Raw genomic sequence first — 23,089 nt, forward strand, 5'->3', positions numbered from 1 at the left:
GGGTGTGTGCATGTGTATATGTGTGTGTGTGTGTGTGTGTGTGTGTGTGTGTGTGTGTGTGTGTGTGTGTGTGTGTGTGTATAGAACTCATGTCAATATACCACTAAGTTGCTCATGCTAACAGTAGTGAGCTCATGTAATATCACAGCACTATAATACACACGAGCATGTGTGTGTGTGTGTCTAAAGTGGGTGTGTGTGCATGTGTGTGATTGTGTTTGTGTGACTGTGTGTGTGTGTGTGTGTGTGTGTGTGTGTGTGTGTGTGTGTGTGTGTGTGTGTGTGTGTGTGTGTGTCTGTGCATGTCAGAGTGCTTATGTTTGTTTCTGAATGCTGACAGCAGCCAGCACATACAGTGCTCTAACACTGTAATTAATCAGTTTGTGTTTGTGACTTTGCATGTACATAAAAGCGTTCATGTCACTATATGAGTAGATCACTCATGCTAACAACAGTGAACTCATACAGTGTCCTAAGACTAGAGTTAAATGGTTAGTGTGTTTGTGTATGTGTGCGTGTGTGTGTATATGTGAATGTGTGTGTGTGTGTGTGTGTGTGTGTGTGTGTGTGTGTGTGTGTGTGTGTGTGTGTGTGTGTTTGTAAAGTCAGAGGGCTTATGTTGGTTTGGAGTTTGCAGGTGCTGCAAATAGCAGTCAGCACATACAATGCCCTAACACCGTTATTATTCAGTTTGTATGTTTGCATTTGCATGTACATAGAGTGCATGTCAGTATATTCGTAGGTCACTCTTGCTAACAGCAATAAACTCATACAATGTACTAAGTCTAGAGTTAAACAGTGCATGTGTTTGTGTGGGTGTGTGCATGTGTGTGTGTTAATCTGTTCATTTACATTTTTACATGTTTATGGGCCGGATTCACGAAGGCTTGCATGGAGTCTAAGAGTAGAGTAAGACTCCATGCAGCCAACATGCCTGCCGAGCGATCCAGGAACAGCCGGCAGGGGCGTGCAAGAAAGCTCCTAAAACGACTCTTACACGGACAGGGCTAGGTTATGCAAATTACCTCATTTGCTGCTGAAAGTTATGCAAATGAGGTAAATTTGCGATCCAGGAAACCCTAACCTGTCCGAGTAAGAGTAGTGTTATTTGCAGAAATGTACTCCATTGTCAACTGAGTACCGTTCTGCAAATAGCAAAACGGAGCCATGACAGCTCCAAATAAAGGATGCATCCAGTTGTGGAAGCATGCCAATGGCCTATCGGCCATTGGCAATTCTTCCCATTGCAAAATAAAAAAAATTTTTTTTTTACCTCAATTTCCAAAGTCTAAGCATAGCACAGTGTCGCACAAAAGTGCTGTGCTCTAAAAACCAAAAAAAATAAATAAATAAAAGCCAAAAATAGGCATTTTATTACAAATATACATCTGCCATGCAAGTGAATGGCAGGCTGAAGACAACATGGCTACTGAGTAGAGGTTGCTAAGGGGGGGAAGCTCAGTCTAAGAGATATAACCAAGCTTTAGTAGGCAATCCTATGCAAATGAGGGTAAGGATAGTGAATCCCAATTTCACATGGCATATAAACAAAGTCCGTGAAGTATAAGAGTAGGATAAGGGGAGTATCAGAGTAGAAGATAGGCGACATTATGAGGGGGATATGTATGAAAGAATGTAAACTCATTGGAGCAGAGTGGCATGTGTTTGCTGTCAGTTACCCATCACTGGAAGGGGCGTGTCAACAGGTATCCCAGCTAAAGGCAAGAAATTTAAGGTGTATGCCGTGGATAACACTAAAGTTTCTTGTAGAAGTGCTTGCAACGTGTAGGTGTGCGTGTGCGCACCTGAAAAAACGAGTAAGACTGTGTGTGCACGTGTGCACCTGTGTGCGCGCGTTTAAGCTGGAGTAAGCATGTGTAAGGTTGTTGAAACCTGTGTAAGCGCGTTTGCACCTGTGTGTGCACGTTTAAGCTGGAGTCAGCAAGTGTTAGGCCGTGTAAGCATGTGTGCGCGTGTGTGAGCTTGTGTGCGCTTGTTTGCATGGTGATGCCCCCTGTGGAAACAGAAAGGGAAAAGGAAGCACAACAAATAGTAGGAAGTTAACCAAGGAGAACTAGCAGAGCTAACAGGTGAAAACAATCAGAATCAGCCAATTACACAGGCACTAGCCCAGCCCAGCCCAGCACTTAAAACTCTGCAAACAACTTTCCACTATGTTTTTCTCAGAGACACTGCAACACTGCAGTAAGCTAATAGAAGTGAAAACTGAAAAAACTTTACTGAGACAAAGAAATGTTAGGGGCTGCCATTGCTGTTATAAGGCGACATATGCAACATGCTGAGGGTGGTGACAATGCGAATGCTGCTGAGCAACCCACAGTAAGGAGACAGAGAAGAGTGTACAGGCCCAGGATAACCTACCAGGGGCTACATGAGCTGGAGATAGTAGAGTGCTTTAGAGTGGACAGAGACCTCATGCAGCAAATTGTTGAGCTGTGCAGGCCATGCCTCTCACACAGAACCAACAGAGGGGAACCCATCCCAGTGGAAACCAAGGTATGTGTTGGCCTAAGAATACTAGCAAAAGGTACCTTCCAGAGACCAACTGGTGATATGATGGGGATTTCACAGGCATCAGCATCCAGGGTACTGCACCAGTTCCTGAATGCCATGTCAGCACATGTCGGTGATCATGGTATATTTCCCCAATTCCCATGGGGTATTGGCCAGCAATATGTGTCTTTTCCAGCAAATAGCGGAATACCCTGAGGTAGTGGGTTCAATAGACTGCACGCACATATGCATCAAAGTACCAGCTGGTGAGCGGGATAGGGCTTACTTTAACCGCAAGGGTTTCCCCTCCATCAACTGCCAGGTCATGTGTGATGCCCAGGGCATAATAATGAATATGTGTGCTGGCTGCCCTGGAAGCTACCATGATTCCCATATCTGGCATCTGACTCAGCTGTACCAGACATTTGCCAATGGGTACATCCCTCATGGTCACCTAGTGGGGGATGCTGGATATGCACTGGAGCCGTGGCTGATGACACCCATCAGAAATGCACACACACCTGAACAGGAATGCCATAATGAGGCACATGCACAAACACAAAATGTAATCGAGCATGTGTTTGGGCTTCTCAAGTCATGGTTCCGGTGCCTGGACACATCTGGTGGTGCCTTGCAGTACTCACCAACTACATGTACACAAATAGACATGGTATGTGCTATGCTACATAATATGATCCTGTGAAAACAGCTGCAGCAGGAGCAGCATAGGGCCAGGCCAAACAGCCCCCCCACCATTGCCAAGGCCATCACAGGCAGAGCATGACTCGGGGGAGGAACAACCTGAGCCTGCCCCAGTAGGCAGAAGAAGGCGTGCCCAGTATGCTTTGGCCTTGGCAAAGAGGCAACGCATAGCATATACACTGGCTCAGTAGGAACCCTGGAAATTATACCTCTCTCTGACTCGCACATATAGTAAAAGGGATGCCTAACTTGACACTACTTGTTTTCAAACATGTATAGGGAGTGTACTATGTGCATCTGACATAGGCAGCCCTGCAGCACCACCTGAGGCATGATTGTCATGTTTTAAGCAATGTAAAGCAGTGCTAAATAGCTTTTACCACTATTTAGTATATGTAAACAAAATTGCACACACTAAGTAGCACAACTTTGGGCAATGTTGAGCAATATTGGGCAACGTTCAGCAATGTTGGTTAATGTTGAGCAATGTTGGGCAAGTTTGGTCAAAGTTGGGCAAAAGCAGGTAAACATGGTCATATTTGCTTTACTGTTCCTTAAGAAGTCTGGTCTGCCCAGTATGAAAATATGAAGCAGTGACAGTCCTCGAACCCAGAATACTGTGCACTATAGTCACAGTACTGAACCACTAAACCATGACACTATTTCACTGGTCAGCCTGTATGAAGAAATGGTGATAAGTCTATGCAAAGTGTCTCATGGAAACCCTGCAGGCACAGCATAATCCCTGTAGAGTTACGACACAAAGGTGAGCCGTGCAGTAAAAATACAACTTGATTTACAACACACATATGGTATAAATGTTAATATTGGGCATGTTCACACACATCAACAAATGTAGTGGACTTCACACAGCAACATACTGAAAGGTCACACTGGGCATGCTCACACATGAATAAATGAGGCAAATGTCAGGCAACAACATACTGAAAGGCCAAACTGGGCATGCTCACACACTTAGGCCATGTCTGAGTACAGCAGTGGGCCACACATATCTGGCAGTTGCATGTGTTAACACAGGAACCTCTCACAATTCACAAATCCTGACTTGTGCACACGGTGATATGACAACAGATGCATATATAATATATTGGAACCCTGTCATAATCAAATATGTACTACAAATACTTAGGTTGTTCATAGAAAGTTGAAAAGCAAAGAAAATAAAAAACCCAAAATCAGTATCATCAGTAAACAATGTGCACTCCAAACACTATCCAATCCAGATCATGGAAAGATTATTTGCGAAGGAGTCCATACAGAACCATGACACTTCCTTCAGCTATGTCATAAATAGCAATGTACACTCATATATGTCCTGAGTCAGGGCCAGCTATAAATGACTGACAATGCCAACATCCTGTCAGACAGGCCCATACATACATACCCACCTCCCGCTGACAAAAGGCCCTATCATCATACCAGGAGATATCACATGTAGAATGGGTAAACAGCTCCTTCCAAAGCTGAAAACATGGCATCAATTGGATTACATTGTGCCTCTATATGTGTCATAAGTGAACTGCAGAACAAACAGACCCTGCACCTGAGCAGTCTGTTGAGCCTCACCCTCTCTACAGGATATGAAACTGTTGAATGGGTTACAGCAACATATGACACACTACACAAGTGTTGGTGCACAACAGACCATGGGAACTATAGTCTTATAAGCCTAAGAAGTCTGATCTGCAAGGCCATAGAGTCCATCATGATTGAAGTCAGAAACAGAGCTATTGGAAGCCTATAAACACACAACCCTACCAACTTTGGTTTGGTCATGGGCAGATCATGGTTCCCAAACCTGCTAGACTGTGTGCAAGGCAGCCACCCAGGACATACATCAATGAAATGAGCTACATATGTCCCATGTGCACTTTGAATAGCCCTTTTCCAACATCCCAGACACATGTCATATCCACAAAATCAACAACCTGTGCATAAATATGTAATGTCATCGGATGGATTGGCAACTGGGCCACAGATAGATCACACAAGGTAAGAATTGTGGAGTCCTGTTCAAGCTGGTAACACCTGCTGTCCCCCATGGCTCAGTCCTGGGATTGCATAAAACTAAGTGCACACACATTACCATGTCTAGTCTGATGATGTCAGTGTCCTACAAATATAGCAGTGGAAATAGCAACACCCAGTAAAGCATATAGCGTGTCGTGTTGATACATATCGCTCCAGTATCATAACATAGTTAGTTAGGGGTTTGAATCCTGTATTGCTGAGTGAGTGTGTGTGTGGGGGGTGTATGTTTCTGTGTGATTTCCTTTGAGAGTATTGTCCTTTTTGGAGACTAGGAAAACACCTTAAAAGTGTTATATTCCTGTTTGGCAGTCTGATGATGTCAGCATCCTACAAATATAGCAGTGGAAATAAAAACTCCCAGTAAAGTGTATAGCGCGTCGTGTTAATGCGTATTTCTCCAGTATCATAACATAGTTAGATAGGGGTTTCAATCCTGCAATTGCTGTCTGTGTGTGTGTGGGGGGGGTGTATGTTTCTGGGTGATTTCCTTTGAGAAGAGTGCCCTTTTTGGAGACTAGGAAAACACCTTAAAAGTGGTATATTCCTCTTTGGCAAGTCTGATGATGTCAGCATCCTACAAATATAGCATTGGAAATGAAAACTCCCAGTAAAGCATATAGCACATCGTGTTAATACGTGTCTCTCTAGTATCATAACATAGTTAGGTAGGGGTTTGAATCCTGCAATCTGTGAGTGTATGTGTGTGATACTGTTTGTCAATGTGTTGTAGGTTTAGCTTTTACTACTGTGCAACATATCAGTATAACAATAGTATGTGCATTGCACACTTCAGGTATCTGTGTGGCAAATACATATATGTACATGTGATCTCAATTAGTTCATAGGTGTGAAGCCTGCTTTCTGCATGAATACATCTATTACCTATGACAGATTGTTCTGCTGCTTCTCAGACCTTCGGTCACATATGTATGTTTGTGACAAGGACAGCCACTGTAGTGATCTGTGGCCTAGGTCATCTGTGTCACACACACCCATGACAGTTTATATAGAATAGTGTAAGTGAGGGTTTATGCCTGGGGTATATTTCAGACGTTCAAACACAACAAAGTCTGTCAATAATGAACATTCATTATAGGTGTACAACAACTTTGTGGATATGCATACAGACCCCATATTGCTTATGCGATACACCGAGGGACTTCAGAATACCTATGGAAATGTGAATACCAAAGGACAAATGACATAACACTTGACTGTATGCACACATCGGTACCTGTTCTACATGTTTGGGGCTACTACCTATGTGGTACTGTCGGGATACTATGTTTAGTAAATGTGGATGACTATGCTATATTTGGCTTACAGCTTTACAGCATGGGTTGGACAACAGGTATCTGTCTGTATGATACCCTTGTGGAGGATAAGTGTCTCATCCGGAGAATGCATTGTAGACCACTGTATGCATTTCCAGATGTGGATGGACATATCCCTAGTGTGTTTGCTTGTACCTAAGAGGGCTATAGGCCAAACAGGAGTGGTCCCAGGAATGGGTGGCGGTCAATACCACTGGTTACTGGTATAGTATAATACCGGACGGATCCAAATGCTACTGAGTTTCCTACATTTGTGTGTCAGTTGTCAAGACATCATCTAACGATTGGTTATAGTCAGGCTGTTGAGGTTGTGTATACTACCAGAATGCAAACCAATGACAGATAGTAACAGTATTACCCACAGCATAGTGTCAAACAATGTCATACACACATGTGTACCCAAGTTAAAACATATGTGTATTAAAATGCATACTGGCCACCAATAAAACTATGAAGTGTTGACACTGTGTAATACAGGGCATGTCACCCTTCCCATGTGTCCACTATGCACATACATGCAGACAGTGCACCTCCACCATGTTCACAAATGTACACCTGGAAATCTGTACTGCATGCATCACACACGTACTGTCCACTCACCAACACATGCTGCTAAAACTACACACATCAGTCAAGTGGCACATGGGCGGGCAATACATTTTTGGAATTAACACTGTTGTAAACAATACTACATTGGTAATCATAGCTTTAATGCATCATGCCTGCTCAGATATACCTACAAGAATATCATTACACTGTACTGTTGATAACATGCTAACATTGCTACACTGCTATAAAGTCACCCTGTGCATCAGCACCATGTTAGCCTGTTCCTGCATCAATGTTACAGATAACAGGAGGTGGCACAGTTTCATCATATGCACAGGGTGTGTTGTTGGTTTGCCAGAGTCCGACATTGACCCATCCAATCGACATGTATGTGTGTGTGTGTGAGGGACAACATTACAGCATGGGTCGATGTTGATGTAATGTGTGTGTGTATGTGTTAGCCCTAGGTGTTTGGATTATGTGTGTGTGTTTGCATGCACACAGTTCCACCATGTGGCTGCCATATACGGGAGGTTGTGGGACAGCCACAGACTGTACCTGCCAGGCTGTACAGATCACCGTCATTGGCCACGGACACAGTACCTGTGCCTGGCAGGGGTGTAACGGACAGTATCGGGTACTAAGCCAGACTGGGTACTATCATCAGAGGCAGAGGGATGTCGACTGGACCCATGTCCCTACTGGGTCTGGCCAGAGCCATGTGCACGTGGTCTTCTATGATGGTCTATTGACAGCCCAGCTCCAACATTGCTGGGGCTGGTACTGCCACTATGGGAGCGGCTGTAACTTGTGTGTCTTCCGTGATGACTGCCAGCCAATGATGTTGCTGGCATATGTCCACATTGACGTCTCGGCCATCCTGCACTGTCCTGGCACATGGACATGACATTGTGGAGGACATCTAATGTCTCCCCCCAATGTCTATCAATGACCTCGGTGTAGTGATGCACTGCACTGGCAAGGTCACGGATACTGTCAATGATAGCGGTGTTATGGGCCCTCTGGATCCTCAGTCCCTGTCTGGTGAACCATTCCATACATGCCTGTGCCTGCATTACAGCCTGGAGCATACCTGAGGTTGTAAGACCTGTGGGGGCATGTCTGCCAGGGGCATTACGACCAGCAGTGCTCCCACGAGAACCCCTGGACATCCACCTATGTGGTACCATTCCAGGAATCTGGGTATGGCTGCTGTGAAGGGATGCATGTGCCATAGATACCACACTATCCTGGTCAATGCCTAGTGTATGCTGTCCCTCAGCTAAGGCCATTGGTGATGAGGGATGTATTGGCAGCATGAATGTGCGCATATATGGTGTGGAAAGCTGTGTACTGTCGACTGGCGGACCAACGACAGACCCTGTCAAACCTGCCTGTGCCACAACAAGTTTCATCATTTCCACTATTTGTGGCAGTGTCTTCAGGTTCCCTGCTGCACTCAACCAATACAACCTCAGCACCTGTGAGAGGGAGACAGGAAACACACTTTACAATCTGTACATGATGTTAGTACACATGCACACATGCACACATGAACACATGCACACATGCACACTTGCACACATGAATACATGAACACATGAACACATGCACGCATGCACACATAAACACATGCACACATGAACACATGCACACATGCACACATGAACGCATGCACACATGAGCACATGCACACATGAACCCATGCACCCATGCACACATGAACACATGCACACAGGTACACATGAACACATGCACACATGAACACATGCACACATGAACACATGAACATGAATACATGCACACATGCACACATGAACACATGCACACATGAACACATGAACACAAATACTCTATTCACTAAAGTAGACACACACACACACACACACACACACACACACACACACACACACACACACACACACCAACAGCAATCCAGAACATACAGTATGAACACATGCACACATGCACACATGAACACATGCACACATGAACACATGCACACATGCACACATGAACACATGCACACATGAACACATGCACACATGCATGCATGCACACATGCACACATGAGCACATGCACACATGCACACATGCACACATGAACACATGCACACATGCACACATGCACACATGCGCACATGCACACATGAGCACATGGACACGAACACATGCACATGTGCACACATGAACACAATCACATATGCACACATGAACACATGCACACATGAACACATGAACACAGATACACTACTCACTAAAGTAGACACACACACACACACACACACACACACACACACACACACACACACACACACACACACACACACACACACACTCACACACACACCAACAGCAATCCTGAACATACCCATTAGTGGTTGATGGTGGAGTACAGTATCACAAGCCAAAGAGTACTATCACATGTGTCAGCATGCAAGATGTGTGTTGCTCAACAGCATGCAGTGTGAGTGTAGAGACTCCTTGTTAATAACAGTATACATGTGTTTGATGCATGTGTGTTGTTCAATGATTGGCCTCACCTTGCAACACAATGTGTACATGAACACAACATTGCTGTGCAAGTATTAAATGCTTTTCAATGTCCTGTGCACCATCACTCACAGGTATACATACCATGGCTGGATGCACACAACTGTCAGGTGTATAGCAATGAATGCTATGTGTTGTACTGTAGTTACTGTAACTGGATGTAGTGTAGCACCATGAGCCATCATCAGGCAGCATCATGTAGTCACTCAAGGCCATTAATGTGTGCCACACTGGCAGCTATCTTGCTGTACCTGAACTGCTGCACTGTGGCTACATTAACCATTTCACAGGCAGTTGTTACATGGGTATGTAAGGTGTTCAATAGGTAGCATTGCCTAACATGAATGTGTTGTTTGTTGAAGAGTTTTGCACTGCCCCATGATAGGCCTCTACCCCTCAGGTATAGTATCTGTGCTGTGTGGATGACATTTGGGATACTGGAGTCTGACCTTATACGCCATGTGTATCATATTAACATGTACTGCGTATGACAAGGTGGTGTATGTTGTGTGCATGTGTATTAACGCTGCCTATACAATGCCCACTACAGTGTACCACAATTGTTTGGGATGCTCTGTGTATAGCATGTATTTGAGGCAGCTACTCATGTTACTGGGATGTGCATAGTCCCACAGAAAACATGCAGAACATGCATTATGTATAGGTGTTTTACATGTGTATATGGCCTACAACTCACCTACGACATGCACATGTTATTTGCCATATTAAATGTAGAACACTCACTAGCATGGGTCTGCTGTCTTGCTGTCACCCCAGAGGGACCTACAAGGATATGAGACAGTTTGTCAGTGTCAACAACTGTGGCATTGCTGCTGTGAGTTTGCAATTTTACAGTAGTACAATGGTTGACAGTCACAGGCATACAGATTATGTTCCAAATTATCAGTATTGCACAACACCAGGCTCCACATCTTCAAAATATACAGTACACATCTGACATGTGCATGTTCTAACAATCGAGCTAACAGTAGTCTACAGATATGTCATGTTACCTGCACGCTCCGAGTCAACTTGCTGGGTGACTCCGGCCTTCATGATGACACATGTCTAGTGGTTGTCCAGGAGCCACCATGCTGAGGAGCAGCTCTTCCACTCTGGTGAGGGGCGGATGTGATGCTGCACCACCACCTGTGGCAAGCTGTTGTCTGTGGACAGCAGAGGCATGCTGCTGGACATGTCTGATTAAATCACTGCAGTGATGGCGTACCTGCTCATAAGTCCGGTTATGCATGCCTACGTCATTAACCCGACGGACAACATCTTGCCACAGTGCAGTGCGCTCATGCTGGTCCTGGCTGGTTCTGGAGAACAGCAGGGTGTGATGATGTAATAGGGTGGATATAATTATTTCTTCCTCTTCAGGGGAATACGCAGGGTTGTGATGGTGAGACATGTCCCTGGAAGACAATAAAACAATTATTGTGAGCAAGTCATGTGGCACACTTAACATTCTAAAGTACAGGTATCAATGAAATGCCATATATAGCAACCTATTGGCTGTCAGTAGAAACACACTTTTAATATCACACATCAGTGCTCGGCCCACAACTGCCTGACAGTGCCTGGCACATTCTATATATTAAACCATGTTCTGCACAGCAACAAAGTGAAACCAGTATGTAAGATTATACAAAAGCACATGGCACACTGTATGTGACACAATGCACCACCTAGCCACAGGAGGTATATATGACGCTAATGCATACAGAAATATGCCATGCATTGAAATGATTGTAAAGTACAGTTACAGTACTACCAGTACACCACACTACTTGTTGATAGCAAACCCCTAAGTAACATATGTGCACATTCATCAATATAGGTGGCATACTGCTGTACTACACTATACATGTTGCGAGATATGCACTTATATCCTGTAACACACATACAACTGAGGCCATGTTACAGGCATACCCACACGAACATCAGACATACCTACAAGACACAAAGATATGGCAACCCAGATGAGCTTTACCTGTGTACCATGCAGTACTGTGTGTCAGCACTTACAAAACTTTATGCCTGAGGTATGTAATGTGTGAGGACTACAGGTAACAAACAAAACAGTGTTTCCAAGCAATGTGGATATACACCATACTGTGCTGTTTAGGCCTACAGCTTCAGGTAGTACTACAGTTCATACGGGATTTGTATTCACTAGTGTTAACAATCAATAAGCATACATGTACTGCTTTAGCCTACAATGGCACACTCCAGTCAACACCATGGGACTATGTCACACCGTATACCATACTGCTTTTCCTGCCTAGCAATAGCATACATATCTTTTGTGGGGATCAGAGCTAGAACACTACATACCATGATATAAACAGTTTCCCCACTAGGATATCACACATATACACAACGTTGACATATTCACCTACACATTCACCATCACACTCAGTCATCCTCACATAGCAATTAATGCAACATGTACATGCGTGTGTGTATCGGGTCCTAGGTAGCTCATAGGCTATTAGGCATAGGGCCTATAGAAGCCTAGCCATACGATACCCTGCCCTTCAACAACCATGTAATTTAAGTTCATGTGCCCCTGTCATGCAGAGCCACAGAGGTGATTCCCGGGTTGTATTTCCTATCTCACATCCATTCATCATGATTATTCATGATGACTGCTAATGAGGACCTTTTTTTGCTATTGTTAGTTAGTTCCAGAGTATGGGATGTGTCTGAGATGAGAATGTACCACTCCAGCATGTTCTGCTTTTTGACATTACAACATTTATATCAGTACAGTGTGTAGCTTGTAGGGATTTTGATCTGTTTACATGAAGCATGTCCAACACCTGTGGGTTTGGCATAGCTTCGTATGTTAGGCAGAGGTTGGCTCTGGGTAGGCGGTATGCGACACAGTGTAGCTGTGGTTTTGGAAGACAGTCCTCATAGGGCATCTGTTTGAGTTTGGTAATACTCTTTGTGATGTTTGTGCCTGGCGTCTACAGTTACTGTAGATGTCTTCTGAGGTACATACCAAAAGGGCCATTGTACTCTATGTTGGGCTTTATGACTGCTGAGTAGAGTGGAACACTGACCTCTTATTCCATGGATGACACACCTTTCATGATGACATGTGGACCGTACACAGTTTACATGACTAGTGTGGCACTGTGATTATCAAAAGGGACACTACTGTCCACCTGTGTCCCATGGTCTCTTATCACACTTTTGGTGTTGAGTAGACTACCACCTATGTGGTAGTTCATGGGTACAGGGTTTTTAACAAAAGGGATGGCAATACATTTACAAAATTGAGCTTGAACATACATATAAACAGCCATTGGTGTATATATAGATTTACATGTAGGCACATATACAGTACACCTTTCATGGTGGGACTATCAATTATGCAATGGTTGAGAGAGATACAGTTATGTAATAATTTTGCACAGTCTTGTGCAGAATGCATTGAGGGTATTCTCAGGCCATGTATCTTTAGCAGGACTCCCTGCCTGGAAGACTAAAAACTTAGCAAATCATACCCACAGCATTTAAACACCACATGTCATATACCAGTACTGTATGCTGTCTTGTTTGCCACACACTACAGCCTACATAAAAATATGCACATAACAACCTTCACCAACACATATATGTCCACCCTTCACAAACAGTTGCAGTATGTACCTTGCTCTATGCACATGTTAAGATGCTAATATATCTGACACATAAATATCTCTATGTATGTGTGTGCCATACACACACAAGGTACACACTGTAGTACATCCGTAGACCTCACAGATGACCTGTTGGGCCTTGCTACAACATGAACAGTTGTCACATGTGTGCATAACAGTAATATTATAGGGAGTATTTATAGCTGCTAATGCTACATTACTATACTAGCCTGGTACAGCAGTTGCCAATGCTAAGCTACACATTATATGACTATCATGCATGTGTTACTCTGTCACATTGAGGTTTATATAGCTGTTTGCACTACTCCCCCAGACAGCCATTATGCACAGTACTGTACAGAACATAGATGACATGATCGGATGTTTGACATTAAATGCAGAGCTATATATGTCACAGTTATTTCCCACTGCACACAGCTACACACTAATTTGTCCATGGCAGTAGTCATGCATGGCATCAGTGCATACATACCTACTGCTGCCACATATGCATGTTTCAAAGTATTTACAGTACTCTTCATAAATATCTACTACTTGCCGGTAATCACATATCTGTTACATACCTGTTTGTCACTTTCAGGTCCGTCTTTGTATGTTTTGACATTTTTTTTGGTGTTACTTAAGTAAAGATTGCTTTTACTTAATTTTTTTTGGTTATTAATTAAGTTTTTTTTTTTTACTAAATTAATATATTTGGTTGGTAATTCACTCAAGTATTTTTACTTAATTAAACTTTTGTATTATTAAGTAATAATTATTTTTTACTCCTCCCCAAGTTCAGTGATGCTTTAACACGTGCAATGTAATGATTGCATGTGGGGATAGCAAGTGCAGTCTGCTTTTATAGGTATCTGCACATGTGCATGTGATGACCTCTGCACCAGTTGGTGCCCAGCATTTGGTAAATGCATACAGCCTGCTGTGTGGTAATTGCAGTACTCACTGTCATAGCAAACCAATGCTATAAATTGCTAAGTTTTGTAGGCGTAGCCCTTTCAGATTTTCAGAGTGGGGCCCATGCTTGTTTGCTGTGGACACTGTTGTTTAAGTCAGAAGGTTGGTATACTTCTTATATCTGAAGCTAGAGGTGTAGACAGTGATGTACATGTTGTACTCAGACCTGACTGTTGCCACTTCCAGTACAGAGCTATCAGTGTAGAGTTTAACTCACCCCTACAAATAGGTTCATAGGTTCCTACTAGACTATCTGCCCTAGGGCATTTATAAGCCAAGCCAGAGTGAGTTTGGCTTTCGCCACCCATTTTAAATGAATTTTGCTATGCCCTTTTTTGAGATTAGTATACTGTGCCTCTGTCTAACAGTGAAACAGAAGTGATACCCGGAGTAAACCTATGATCTTCCATCCACTCATCAAGATTCCTCTTGAAGACAGTCAATGAGGGACTCTGCCTAACCTGGACTGGGATTTTATTCCAGAGTGAAGGGACCCTCTGGGTTATGAATCTGTCACTCCAGCATGTCCTATTTATTTCAGTGCTGAGGTTCAAGTCTCTCGAGCGCGTAGCTCAATGGGATTTGGATTTTCTGAGGTGCAGCATGTCCATTAATTCCGGGTTGGACATGGCTTTATACGTCAGACACAGATCGCCTCTGAGCAGGTGGTATGCCACTGAGTAGAGCTGGAGTTTCTTTAACTGGGCAGCATATGGCATCTGTTTGAGCCCTTTGATCCTCTTGGTGAGGTACTTTTGGGGTTTTTCCAGTTGCTGCAGGTGTCTGGTAAGGTACATCCCAAAAGGGGCATTGTACTCAATTATGGGCCTGATGAGGGATGAGTAAAGAGGCACGATGACCTCCCCTGATCTAGATGTGAATCCCTTCATGATTAGGTGGGCTATATAAAATGTTTTTCTCACCACTTTGGCAACGTGGTTTTCAAATGAGAGATTGCTATCAACTTGGGTCCCCAGGTCCCTAATTATGTCTTCCATACTTAATGGATTACCACCTATGTGGTAATTTGTGGGCACTTTGTTTTAGCCAAAGAGGATGACTACACACTTTTTGGCATTTAACTTGAGGCCATGGCTCTGGCACCAGTTGGCTGTTTCTATGAGGCCCTTTTGTAGGATGCTTGTGTTGGATGGAGAGTTGATTATGGCACCTAGTTTGCAGTCATCTGCGAACTTGGTCAGCCACAGTCCTTCCGTGTTGGCCTGTACCTCCGAGAAATATATACCGAACAAGAGAGGTCCCAGGACTGAGTCTTGTGGGATGCCACTTGTAACTGGTTTGGAGTCTGACATGGCTCCAGCAATTCTAACAATGTGGGTTCTGTCCTTGAGCCAGTTTGCAACCCATCTAGTGACATAGGGGTTTATATTTAAGCTGGTGAGCTTATCTATAATGCCCGAGTGGGGTATTGTATCGAAGGCTTTTGCGAGGACCAGGTAGGCTGTGTGGACCACCTTCCCCTCATCAATGGCCTTGGTGACTGTTTCAAAGAAATCGACCAGGTTTAAGAGGCAGGATCTGCCCTTAACAAAGCCAAACTGGGTAGGATCCAGTGTCTGTAGGTCCCCAATATCTTTATTTATGAGGTCCATGATGATCCTTTCCATAGCTTTGCAGACCAAGCTTGTCAGGCTTATGGGGCGATAGTTTCCAGGATCCATTGAGCCACCACCTTTGTGGAGCTGGACCACTGTTGCTGTATGCCACTCTTTGGGTACATATCCTGTAGTAAGGCTGAGATTGAACAGTAGTTTTATGTTTGGGTTTAACTCTTCTTGGAGTTCATGTAGGACGCAGCACTGTCTGGTCCCATTGATGCTGTGTTTTATGCTTTGGAGAGGGTGGCTCTTACCTGAGCATCTGAGATGTCAGGGGGGCAGCACTCTGCTGGGATAGATATTTGTCCTTTTGTTGGGGAGGGGGGAGAGAAGATTGCGCTGAACCTATCAGCCAGGATGTTGGCAATGTCTGTGGGTTCGGTGTATTTTTTGTCATTTTGGACTAATTCTGAGCATATCTGGGAATTCCCACCCAGGTTCCTAACATAACTAAAGAAAGCCTTGTGATTATCCTTAGTGTCCTGTGCATTTTTTCTCTCGAAGCTGGCCTTAGATGATTTTATGAGTGCCTGTAGTTTTTTGCTAATACTAATCAGAGATGCTTTCCCTTTTTGGGATTTTGCTCTATCATGTAGTAGCTTCCTCCTTCTATTGTATAGTTTGTTTATGGCTGGGGTCCACCAGACAGGACGCCTGCCTTTGGAGGACTGGGTCTTGGTTTTATTTGGGATTGCATGATCCATGCATTCCTGAAGGTGTTCATAGAATGCATTTATAAAGGATTCTGCCGTCTGGGCCGTATTTTCCACAGACCCGAGGGCCTTGAAGGATTCCACCTCGGTTTTGAGGAGTGTGAAATTTGCTTTAGAGAAGTTTTTCACTGTGGTTTTCTGGGCAGGGGGTGGGGGTCGGGATGTGAATATGCAGTGAGATTAGTTTATGGTCTTATCTTACCAGTGAGGGATACACTTCTGGTCTGGAGCATAGAGCCCCCCATGTTGGTGATGATCAGGTCCAGTATGTTTTCCCCTCTTGTGGGAGTGGTAACAAGTTGTTCCATAGCATTTGAGTTTATAAATTCTAGGAACCTTTGGGCTAGGGTGTTGGCGCTAGAGTAATGCTCCCAGTATATGTTTGGGTAGTTGCATTCGCCCAATATAATGGTGTTTGGAAAGACCTTCATATTTTCCAGTGTTCTCAGGAAGGCCGAGTGGGGTTCCTGTGTTTGGCAGGGTGGTCTGTATCAGGCTATAAACTGGAAGGCAGTTTTACCCACTGTTAGTTGCACATGGATAGTCTCTGATGCTTCGTGCTGTGCCACCAACCTGGAGGTGTGGGTATCTTTGACGAATATTGATACTACCCCTCCTTTTGTGGTTCGGTCCAAGTTTTGGGGCCGAAAATCATGGTATGAGGTATAACCTGGTAGTGCTGGGGTGCTCTTGGGATCCTTGAATCAGGTTTTTGTTACTGCACAGATATTGATGTTCTCCATGCTAAGGAGAGTTTTGAGTGCGTACATCTTGAGGTTTAGACTTCTGGCATTGAGTAGCATTACTCTTAGTTTCTTATCCCTTGTGATACTTATGAAGGTGGGTTTGTCTTTTGAGCCTTGCCTAAAAAAGGCACTATGGGGGTGGCAAGAGCCTTTGCCAATATTCAAAAGCCCAGGGGTGACAGATGCAAGCCATCCCTAGCGAAGCATCGTGGCTTGTCGAGCATGTCATCCCAGGCTGACAGGCATTGGATCCCCTTTGAATGACACCAATACTTAAGCCAATTGTTGAAATTGATCATCTTGTCTTCATATTGTGGCATCATTCTTGGTGAGGGTAAGATGCTACTCAAGGTCAGGGTCATACCGGCCTGGGCTACATGCTCAGAGAGCTCCTCTATGTCTATTTTCATGTAGTCCAGGGAAGTATGTCTCAGGTCATTCACACCAGCATGGACAATGACTGAGTCATATTTGTACTTGCCTTGGAGTGACCTGAGTGCTTGTGTTATGTGACGGATCCTAGGACCCGACAGGCAGCTCACCATGACATTCTCCTTGTTCAGCCTGCTGAGCGGGACGTCAGTGTGCCTGATGATAGAGTCACCTATTACAAGTGTATCAGGTGTGTTGTTTAGCCTTAAGGGCTGTGACTGTTCAGCACACTGGCTTTGTGAGCTATGTGTTGCACGTGTTTTGTTTTGGGGTAGCGGTTGCTTGGGTGTCTGCTTTGGAGGTCTCTGCTGCTTAGGCATATTTTTATTTAGAGCCTCCGAGTATGTTTTTGTGTGTTTATGTGTTTGGTTTGCTGTCGTGGTAGGTCTATGTGAGACTGAAATTGTAGTGAGTGTGGTTTCCTTCTCCTCCTCCTGACTGGTTACACCAGTATTGAGTTGAGAGAGCTTAGCCTCCAGTTTGGCTATATGGTTGCATCTCTCACATGTGTTGGAATTTGTTGGGAGGAGGAGAGGGTTGTCTGTGTACATGAGGCAGTTGTAACATTGCCTCAAGATTCCCAGATTCACCAGCTGGACCGGAGAGGAGATTGACAACTGACCTTTGGACATGCTAGAATAGTATTGGGAATTCCTTTATAATTGAAAAAAAGGGCCAATGGGGAACAAGGTACTCAAGGGGAGTTTGTGAGGGTGTAGTGCTTTTAATTTTTAGTGCTGACTTATATAATTTCTTTAATGAGCAAGTGCCAGGCTTTAGAGTAGGAATAGGTTGTTTATTATGAGAACTAGATCAGTTCTAAGGGAAAAAGTGAAGAGCAGAGTTTGTGGAGCCGGGAATCATTTAAACCCAATTAAGCAGAGCTGCCCGATGCTGCGCTATGTGCAAAATCGTGCAAAGCCACACCAAAGCGGGTTTTATACAGGGGGACTTGAAAGAGCTAGAAATTGGCCCAAAATGGCCAATAGACTGCCAGATTCTTGTGCTGGGAACACTCCTCCAGGGATAGATAGGCTGCTCTAAGCTGCCCACTGCCACTGGTGAACAAAGAAGCCTCCCTTTATCCAATAAAGGAAATGGGCAACACAGGAACTTTCCAAAAGTCCAGAATACAGCAAAGCCTGTATTTGGACTACCCTAGGTCAGGAAAGATGGAAACAAGGATAATTTTTTTGTTTATTTGCTTTTTGGCAACAAACAGCAGGAAAATGTAATAAATATGTAACACAGGCTAGCACACTTGAGTGTGTAGCCTCAAATGCAACAAACAGGACAAACTTTAAAAGTGCAGGTTCAAAAACAACTTTAAGCAGTTTAAAACAGTTCAAGAAACAGAAATAATTGCAGTTTAGCTAGATCGGACAGTCGCCCAGGTAGTAGCAGGAAAAAAAACACTTTTATCAGGTTAGCAGTCACTCTTTTAACCTCTCTGCTGCTAGCACCACTCTGCAGGACCACGAGGAGCTTGGCTGAGTAGTAACAAGCTCAAAATGCTTACACAAGATATATGTGAGTATGTGATTTCTTTTCTACTTATGTAATTAACTGCCATACAAAAGTAGTTATTGAGAAGTATTCTTTTGACACATGAACTGTTTGTGAACTGTTATACTGTGCATATTGATGTACTCACTTTTGCAGGGTTTGTGTATTTTTATTGTTGACATTAGCACAGGATTCTCAGGTAAACTGGACAATTTCACTACTGAGTATGCCTACCTACATCCTTGTTTGACCCTAAATACACACCTATATTTAAAATTTGGGGGAGATGCAGACATACAGAGAGCATTATGTCTTATTGTGTGAGTGTTATCTTACTGGACTTAAAGGACTGGTGTGTACCTGTTAGTTTATCAAGGCAGGTGGTCTGTCTGCATAGTTCACAACTGTGAAACCATCCAGATGGTAGCCAGATGTTAGCCTGTTATTCTTTGTCACTGCAACCCACAGGTGTTTTCAGCACTGATACAATGGCATTGTTACAGTCAGTTGCTACCAGTACATGGCTACATCCTTTGGTATTTCTGTGTTGTACTCCTACATAAGGGTATGCTTGTGAAAGTCCTCACAAAGCTATCTGCAGAGTGTGTAACAGCAGATAAGCTGATATGCCTGTGTGCTTGTGCCTCTGCCAGGCCTATGAAACACTCAGATACATAGGGGATAGGTAGTTAAAAGTGAGGTACACCTTCCAACTAAGAGAGACAGTAAGTGTAGACTTGAGTGAAGCAGTGCATATGGATTAGTACTCTGTTTATGAAGTACAAGCAGTGGCTACTGTTATTATTGTGATTATTCATTGTGTAATACACCACCTCTCTGACTAACGTCAGCACTTTTCAGAGGGATTCAGAGGGACACAGCTAAAATATGTTTCACAATCAGGGACATCCCTGAAAAGTAGTCACAGTTAGGAAGTATGGTTTCTGCCCTAATCAGATATGCCAGTGTTTGTCCTGCTATGATACTGTGTCAGGGTTGTAAAGTGCCTTTATAACATTATTTGCTGCTAGAATGGTGGGTTCTCTTATCACAGTTATGTAATGCGATTCCACAACAATTGCTGGTAAAGATCCACAGAACAAGCTTAGTGTTATGGCCTTCCTATTTTTCCTTTACATTCACTCATTGTATTTCATGATATATTTATTTCAGCACCAAGTTATTGTATGTCTGCTGTGGCTTAATGGTACTTCATGCAGTCAAGTGTGTCCAAGGTCTGGGGTTTGAGACTGACAGAGGTGTTTTATTTTGCTGCTGAGCAGAACAAGGGCCCTGACATACAGAGTGATTAAGTCACTTTTAAGCAGGTGTAAGTGGATTTGCGTGAGTTTGTGTGACGCTTAGCGATGCTAAGCTTAGCGCACACATGCGCACACTCGCTCAAACCCGCTAACTACTGCTTAAAAGTGCTTACTCCTGCTAACCCCTGCTCTAATTTCTTTTAAAGAAAAGAAAATGCGGAGATAGGAAAGTGGTGAAAAAGGGGGCACAAAGAGGGAAAGACAGTGGGGAAACCAGCTCGGGATGTGCAGGACGGGTGTAGGGAAGGTCCATAGCTGCCCATTTCTTTACCAGCAACAGCTGTGCATATGTTACAAATTTGGAGTGAAATTTGAAACCTTCCACTCCTGAGAGAGGGGTGAGGACAACAAAGTATGTTGTACTGCCAATTCTAATTATCAGTTTACATGTCCAGCAGACATGTGTGCGAAATGGGCAGCTATGTATGGGGCGTAATTTTTTTGTGGGAACAGATTGCCCTTTTTTTTTTCAGGTCATAGGATCATAGATCATAGGATCATAGGATCATAGATCATAGGATCATAGGATCACAGATTAGTACTAGGCTAACTGCCCTTGTGAGCCATTTTAAGCATAGCCAATTATCCCTTGTGAGACTCAAACCCTGCACCTTGTGTTTGTAAGGCAAACAACTTAACCATTAGGCCACCCTCCCACAGGTGAGAGTGGAATGTGAGGTAGAGGAAGCAAGTATATCTGGGGAGGTAGGTTGGGGAGGTAAACAGACAAGACAAACAAGACGCATACAGGGGCAGAGTATGACACATGGGGTGGGTGAACACAATTGACTGGGATGGATGTTTGGAAATCGCAAGCCCATGAGCTCACAGATGGTAACAGTGGGACTGAGATCCCCACCCATGGGCAGTCACCACTGCACCTTCACAGCCATGAGGGTGGCTGTGCTGGGGGCTGCGTAGGAAGGACAGGCTCACCCGTGAGTCACGCCACTCTCACCTCAAGCTGACTTAGGGGATCAGCGACTAAATGCTGGACCTTCCTACGCACCACAACCCGGACCCTTCGGATGGTGACAGGTGGACCTTCTCCACCCACGCTTGCAGGGGGGACCAGCCCCATCCCCTGCAGTGCTTCCACCCGAAGGTGGCACAAGACCAAAGGAGGAGGGTAGCGTGGGCTGGGCACCAGACCTGCTGGTGCTAGGTGCAATCGTCAGCTGAGGAGGGACAGGTGGGGCTGCTGGGACCGGCCTTCCCATACATTCTGTGATTAGGTGTGTTTAATTACAACATAGACAACAGCATTCCAAATTAGTTGTAACAGCATGCAGTAATATTCCCATTATCCCAACACACCAGGGTTCCAACAGTTGAACAGCAAGCATAACACATGCATATATTGAATGACAGTGGACATTACAACAGCATGCAGAGATGATTGGTAGCAACAGGCCACCAAGGTTGTGGTGTTTGAACAGGGCACATGCATCAAAGTAAATGCAGATATTTATAGAACAATAGGACATATGTCCCAACAAATGTTTTGAGATTAGACATGCCCATTGAGGTGTGGAATTACATTGTTTGTGCACATAGAGTAGGGTGTAAAAAGAAACCTCCATTAACATCTTATAAGTACTTTTACTCTACACTACATTCCTATTGACTGCAGGTGTATATCCCCTACATGTATTATTACACTAGGCAACATACATTAGGTTGTGTAATGGGTTTGGCTAGTTCATTATATACCTGACCTATATCTGACATACTAACTGTCCAAGATGCAGATGTTACTGCTATATAGTTATATTTTTTATTTATATTTATGTATCTACATATCTGGATGTGTTCATGTGACATTTTCAGTTAAATTTCTACAGATCCCTACATTTCATGTAGCACACTCACATTTCTGGGGAACACATTGACAAGCTACTCGTGTGCCAGATTTACCTATGCATGCCAGCCATTTACTGACTGTTGAGGACTGTATATATGCTTCACAGCTACTGGCACTTCCTTCATCCACTTTATATGGGACTGCCCAACTGTGGGTTGATAACACTTAATACAACAGTACTATTTATTTAATGCAAGGGTACAACAACATTTCAAAGTAAGTGACACAGACACACTCCAAGTATTATACCTTTATTAATTACATTACACACTTTTCTACAGGCTCTCTCCTTTATTTGATATTACAGTGCATACAGAAGACTTATTCAAGACATATTAAACCTTTATTAATAGGTTACAACACTCATTTTAAGGCTCGCTCACTTATTTTATATGACAGTACATGCAGAGATAGTATTCCAGAATTATTTTACCTTTATTAATGGTTTATTACACTCTATTTCTGGCTCTCTGACTTATTTTATATAGCAGTGCATGCAGAAAAATTACTCAGGGCATTTTATGGCTGTATTATTGGACTACAACACTTTTT

The sequence above is a fragment of the Protopterus annectens genome, chromosome 1.part1 (genome assembly GCF_019279795.1).
Source record: "Protopterus annectens isolate FY-2018-M chromosome 1.part1, PAN1.0, whole genome shotgun sequence".
Classification (NCBI taxonomy): Eukaryota; Metazoa; Chordata; order Ceratodontiformes; family Protopteridae; genus Protopterus; species Protopterus annectens.